Below are 7,346 nucleotides of genomic sequence, written 5' to 3'. Positions count from 1 at the left end.
TTCAACCACACCTTATGACAATTTATCATTCTAAAGCTTGATAAAAAAATAGATTCTTTTAAGAAATTAAAGTGTACACACACACATATATATATATATATATATATTTGTTCACCCCTGAATAAAATCAAAATATGTCAATATTTATATCCCTGATTGAACCGTAATGAAAACACACCAAACTGTGACTTTAAAACCGAGTTATGAACTGAACTTTAAATGTGAACGTTCCTACTTTCGTGTTTACTGTAGCTTGATATTTACTAAAGAGGCTACAGCAATCCGAGCCGTGCCATGCGTCTGATCGTTGGAAAAAACATGGCTGCAGACCGGTTCAGAACTTAGCAGCTCTTTCCCTCATAAACTTTTAGCAGAGGGCCAGGATGTGTTTTGAAGCACATGGTGTTCAACAACTTCACCTCATTAGATGATGTCAGTGTTGTGCGCTCAACATGTTTCCACTGCACATTAGCTTTAAAAAAAAAAAAAAACACACACACACACACAAAAAAAACAAACGATTTAGGTTTTAAGTATGTGACCTACATAATGCAGAAATGAAACTAGAGAGCTCCTCACAGCTGAAAAACAAGTGAAGCAGAGCTTTGAGTGGGGGGAAGAAAAATTTAAAAAATCATCTCTCTCTCTCTCTCTCTCTCTCTCTGTGGGAATTTAATTTGTGATTTCACTGAAACTGAACTTGAAAATGTTAGCGCGAAAATAGAAGACAGCAATAAACAAACAAAAAAATTAGCTCATTAAGCCGAACCAGGGCAAAGAGAGAGAGAGAGACGTTTTTCATGGCGGACACTTAATGCCAAGTGATGTGACTGATAACATTAGAAACCACTACAGTACATTCAGGTGTTCTAGTTCCAGTGTGTATTGTTTTCTAAGTGACCGCCGTGCCTTTATAATGCAGCAGATTGCTACTGAATGAATATGTGCTCATAATGTCAAGAAAGGAAAATCCATCTTCAAATTTCTCCAAAACAAAACAAAAAAAACAAGTAAAAATGTCCCCAAATCCAAGAGTTAAGAACAACATTAGAATAACAAATGAGTCAGTTTGGGAGTGTGTGGTTGGTTCTAAATAGATCACGTCACTGTAGCTGTTAAGCTAAAAACAACCGCGGCTCATACACATAAAACAAATTGCTTTGTGTCTGAAACGGTCCTCATCTCATTGTATTAAAAATACAATAATTTTTTGTAAGAACAGCTCATGTTGGAGTCGCTCTGTTACGTAAGTTCTGATTTGACTTCTGTTCATGCTTTTGGACAGTTGCTATGACGTGTAACTATGGTAACAAGGTATTTGGGGTTTTTTGGGGGGTTTTTTTTAAATTGGGAGCAGCTAATTAGCATCTCAAAAGCTCACATAATACCTGAACTACAACCCCAAATCCCAGAGAAGTTGAAAAGGAGGAGTCATGCTTCACGCATGCAAAGTGCAGAGAGAGAGAAAGAAGTTAAAACTATCCCTTCCATCGAACGTCATTGTGAAGGACAACATCACAGACTCCATCGACTCTCGACTTTCCAATCATACAGCCAGACAGAGATAGACAAAGATAGAGAGAAGAGGCAAAAGCAAATGAGGTGGATTAGCCGTCTTTGGCTTGACTTCCTGCTTATTGAGCTGTTAGCATGTCATTCCAATCATGCTAACAGCTCGTACAGAAGCATTCTTCAGTCAGAGGCCAGTTTAGTCTTGTTGCGATGCTGACTGCTACCCATTCACAAATACTCTTTGAAGATGCTTAGATGACTTGAGTGGCAATATTTAATTTCCCTTTGTGATTAATACAGATTTTGATTAATACATATTTTTAGAATAGAATTTGAAATATATTTGTAAGGATATGAAACTCTGAGCAGATAGCTCTCCCAGAATAAAAATTTAAAAAAGTGTGATTCTCGGCTTTAGAAATTATTCTTCCTAATTCACCTTGATGATGGTGTTCCTAACGCAGTGAAATCACTAAAGATTCTTACTGGACGCTTCATGATTACCCTTTAAGAGGAACAAACTATTCAGCTAAGCTAAAAAAAAATTTAAAATCTGCTGCAGAAAAACGGTGAGAATCTCCCACCTGTCTTTGGTTTTCTAAAACGCTGGAACATGAGGTTAAGAGCTTCCCAAGGTCTGCCTCTGAACTTCAAAGCTTATAGACTCAAGCTCTGACAAATCCCTTCTACACTGGCTGCTGCATCACCCGCCATGCCCTCCTTACAGCAGCGACATCAAATAACAGATTTTAAAATGTTTTTTTGTTTTTTTTTAATTCTCAAATTTCAAGATTTCCTGAATTTCAGAGCAGAAAGATTTTAACTCTTAATTACAGTCATTCGGCGTGGTGCTTAGCGTAACAATTTAAACCTTTCAGATGAAATCATTGTTTTGAACGCTGCGATTCCTCCGGATAACAAAGTCTGCCTTGTGGACGGCAACGCTTTTACGGTCGTGTTTGTTCTGGCGAAATGAAACAAAAACGACCACAGCAGTTATTATCTAGAGCACATGTGTCAAACTCGAGGCCCCGGGGCCAAATCCAGCCCGCCACAGCTTTTTATGTGGACTTCTAAACCTTCAAGATAACAGTTGTGTGTTTAAAATGTAGACTAAAATACATACAGGCAATCCAAGTGATCAGCATTAATGTAGCCTTAAGGAGCTTGTATTGCGTAATGTGCTAACTTTCAACTTCTTATGTGATAGCAAAAGCTAATGCTTCTTTCTGAGCATATCTCAGTGCAAACAGCAGAATATCAGTGTTTTTACTTTACTTTTGCCAGAAGCTTTTTGCTTTTTAAACTCAAGAAATAATTCATAATAAATTTTTTATTTTATTTTTTTTTACCCAAATGACCTTTTCACTCTGCATGCTCAAATACACAAAGTGTTCCATTAACTTTGCCCGCAGAAATCTCTAAATATTTCTCCGGTCTCCTAATGTTTGATTGAACATGTATGCTCATGTATATTTGCCCTTGTCTAAAACAGCCAAGCAAAGACGGTTCACAGCCAGACGAAGGAGTAGCGCTGGCACGTGTGTGTTTTTTTTTTGTTTTATTTTTTTTCTAATCCAGTGATGAAACACGCCTTCGGTTCGGCCGGTGGAAAAATCTGTTTCAGCGTTTCCTGCTCTGGTAGCGTATCGAGGCAAGTAAATCTTGATGTTTCTGACACAGAGGAGAGCTTAAGCCAGACGCCAGGATTATCCTGGAGGAAACAAAAAGATGAATTCAGTTTTTTTTTGTTTTTTTTTCCCTGTGTGAGTGAAAAGGAGAGAAAATCCTCGAGATGCTTCCCTGGAAACACTTTATGCTGTTGGGTGGTTGGGATTGCTGCTATACCACCTTTTATTGCAATGTGAGATTGAATGAAAGAGCAAGGAGAACCTGTGGGGAACAGACAAATTACTTATCAGCCAACGTCTGAATCTACTGACTTCTTTCATTTATGAAACCGGTTCTTGGTCTATTTGTGCAGCTAATATTACTTCCATGCTGATGTGTTCTGCACACAATTACTGACTATCAAACGCATATGGGCATTTTTAAAGCCCTAATGCATCAGGGCCTGACAAGTAGCAGATGACACACGTAAGAACCAACAGGACTTTAAACAACCTGTTAAATTGAGCCTTTTAAAGTTTCACATTTCTCTAGAAACGTGCATTGAAATATCCGATTTTCTTAAATGTTAATAAAACCTACACTATAAATTTTGATTCCTATTCTGGTTTGGGGGGTATTTTGCTTATGAAATATAAAATACCCACAAGCACATTCTGATTTAATTAATTTTCTGTTGCATCTTAAATAAACATAAAATTACCAAAATTTTAGTTATTTGGTGGAAATGTATATGAAGGAGTCCTTTAAGTAATAAATCACTTGTAAATGACATATTTCAAAATTCCTAATAAACCACATTTTGGCTAGCAACTATTTAGCTATTTAGCTAGCTTCCGTTTGAAGCTAGCAGTCCCTAAGGTTAGCGGTACTCTCAGTGGTAAGACAAATAGAGAGAGTACAGAAAGTTGAAGGCCACAATCGTCTAGCTGTGTCTTGATCCAGGAAAGAAACACGGCTAAATGAGGAGCAGTGAGCCGTGACTACATTTTATAGAAGGACTACAGCAATATCTTTATTCTTGCTAATCCAGTCGAAGCTAATCAAATCTGATTCAGCTCAGTTTGCTTATGCTGTTCCAGTTCACTGCAATCAAAGGAAAAAAATAAATAAATCAGAATAGGCTCAGTGTGAGCAGCCAGCTTCCTTGAACAACTGGGGTTTGAGAGGATAGAAAACAAACATAGAATCACACAAAACACAGGTCTGGGTGCACTTTCTATGGAAAAGAAGATCTCAGTAGACAATGACTCTGTCAGTGTCTTTGTCTTGGAAATAGAAAAGATAAACACAGAGCAAAGGATGCTTTCTGTGGAAAATAACTCAAAACTTCAAACGCAATGATTCAAATCAAATAATGTTGTTAATGTTTATGTTAGTGATCTGTGTGTGTCAACTGAACATTAAAAAAAAAAACCTTTGGCTTCATTTTATAGCTTTTGTTTTTTCTTACCATGAAAAAACAAAAGCTATTTATTATATTGATATTATATTGAATATCAATATAATAGATATTTCACTTGAAATAAAGTTTACTATTGTGATTTTACCTGATAAAAATGTTGCCCTGAGGAAGAAAAAAAAAAGAAGTGAACAAAACCTATAAATCAAGTAGAATCTGGCATGACAATTGACACGTTGTAGTTAGCATGATCTGTCTTTTGGCTGACATCACAAAAAAAAGACTTGGGAGACTGTCACTGAGACAAGGACATTTTCATTAGCAAAGCCAAGAGACTTTTCCCTCTGATCACGTTGACTCCTAGAGCTGTTTAAGGAACTGAATAAATTAGATCCACTCTCCTGTAGGTACCTGGAGATTTCTCCGGTAACAAGACCTTTCACTGAAAACACATTGTTGGGTGATTTAAGTTTATTTCATTCACTCGGTTGTGGACGGATGTTTCCTGAGAAGCTGGAAGTGAATCCTGGTTTAGTGCATGTATTACTCATTAACGTTACTCATCCTCAAAATCACCTAATCAGACAGCCTTTTGTTTCCCTCTGACGCCCACAAACGTTTCCACATTTGGATCATAATTGACGAATTAGCCTCAACCCCATTAACTTTCAGGGATATTGCTACCCCCCTATATGACTGGTTCCAACATCTCCGCTTGCTAGACGACTTCTCTGTGGTACCGCTGCTCGGAGTCAGGGTTGGCCTGGAGGTTTGCCACAGCTGCAGTCATAGCGGGTAAGAAAACGGCCTCATGAAATCGTCCAAAGATTACAAAGAGTGGCTGGAGCAACAGAAGTCCCTTTGTGCTGCGGTGGAGGCCCGTGGTATTCCCTGTGAGCACTCACCGTTTCTTTCCAAATGCCATTTTCTGCAACTGTACATCTGGGTGCGCATGTGACTCACGATGGGATCGAAGAGAGGGTGATGATCAAAGTGAGCACAAAGGTAAAAATGAATAAAAACGTCACTCTGCAATTTTAAGTGTGTGGCCCATGGCCACTGTGGAAACCAAATTACAACTCAGGGTGGAGAGGTCAGCGAAGGAATGTCATTGTTGGGGTTCTCATCGGATTTCTGTCCCAAAACCACGCAGAAGGAAGATTTCAGCAACAATTAAAACAAAATATATAGAGGTAGGAATAGAAATCTGTCCATTTACTTGAGAGACTTTGTTTTCCTTCAGTGATAAGAAGTCAGAATTTTCAGAGATAAAAATTAATGTGAGCACAACTGCAAAGGGGATAAACTTGCCCTCCTCCCCGCGACAACCCTCTTTGCTTTGGGAGCTTTCCTTCGCTCAACTTTTCCCCGACTCAGTGCCAGCACATTTTCCACTTCTGCGCCAAAAGAATAAATGGGATCCATCAGAATTCTGCTGATGCCTGGGGAGGGAGAAAAAAAAAGGGGGGTAAGAGAGAAAGGGGAAAAGGAAAGGAAATGAAAAAAGTAGTGCGCACGGAAAGCATAAGAGAGAAATCCTCCCAGATTGAGAGGTGTTTTATGTTCTTTGACCTGAAGTTGCATGTCTTTCTCTCTAATTAGCAGCAGGTAATTAGAGAGCGGAACGACAACTGGGCTTGCAGGCAGAGAAAGTGAAACATATCCGCCGACACGCCCTCAGGTCTCGTGTAAACACATAGGGTAGATCAATGGCAGACTATCCGACCCAGCTCCAGAAGAGATGACAGGACAAATTGTTCTGAATGTGTTTGAGAGCACGTTTGGAGCTAACTTTGGGCCCAGTGGTTTTTGCGTGTACACTGTCTTGGAGGATCATTAAAAACCCCTCAACTCCATTTAAATGACAACTTCTAGCAGCATCTATAAATCTGCCGTTCTTGTTAAAGTGGCAAGAACAGATACGATAGTGGAGGAATTCCCACTTGCGTTTTGCTTCCAGCCATAAAAGGAACACACCAAACATGTGGAAGATGGTGGTCTGATCAGACGGGATCAAATTTTAGGTTTATGGCCAGCATGAAAAGATCGAGATCTGTGGACTATTACAAATTTCTTCTGAGTTGAAGCTGGTTTTATTTTAGGTTTAGATCTTAACCGCCTTGAAATTGTCATAAAATATCTCTGTAATGTCCACCAGCTGTCGGCTGTAATCTCAATATTTTCCCCTCTTTTCCCAGTCAGGAGTTGGAATCCGGTGGAGTTGATTTAAAATCCATAAATATTGGAGCACAGTTTGGACACAGCCTGCCACCATGAATGATAACGCTAGCAATGACAGCGGATAAGCTTTTACTTTTACATTTTCATCTGTAAAATTTTACTCATAAAGAAGAAATCCTGTAATCTTCATCAGCATCTTCAACCATGTGTTGCTTGGTTCTTATCTTTAACAGTAAATTTTAGTGTGGCACTATGAAATAGATAGTTACATAAAAATAGTAGCCCCCATTTTTATTTTTATGTCTAAAATCCCTTTCTTCTGAGAAACTATTGAAGTCTTTTAAAGCGCAATACAATTTTTGCCAGCAGAGGGCGCTCGGTGCCGTGTGCACCAGTTGTTGACACTCTGGTCGGTAGAAGAAGGTGGCCTGAGTAACCTGCTGTCTCCTGTCTTTTGAAGGTAAGCTAATTAGTAAACAGTTTAAAGGTGATTGATAACAATAGTGAGTTCTCATAAGTGCCTTTCGGCACAATAGAGGTAAAACTAAGGAGTGAAATCACACTGTTAAGCGTTTATGAAGGTGTTTTGCTGCAGTGTGGTGAAAATGGCGGACTCCTAGTC

The sequence above is a fragment of the Poecilia formosa genome, unplaced genomic scaffold (assembly GCF_000485575.1).
Source record: "Poecilia formosa unplaced genomic scaffold, Poecilia_formosa-5.1.2 Scaffold28, whole genome shotgun sequence".
NCBI lineage: Eukaryota > Metazoa > Chordata > Actinopteri > Cyprinodontiformes > Poeciliidae > Poecilia > Poecilia formosa.
Note: the sequence above shows the minus strand (reverse complement) of the source record.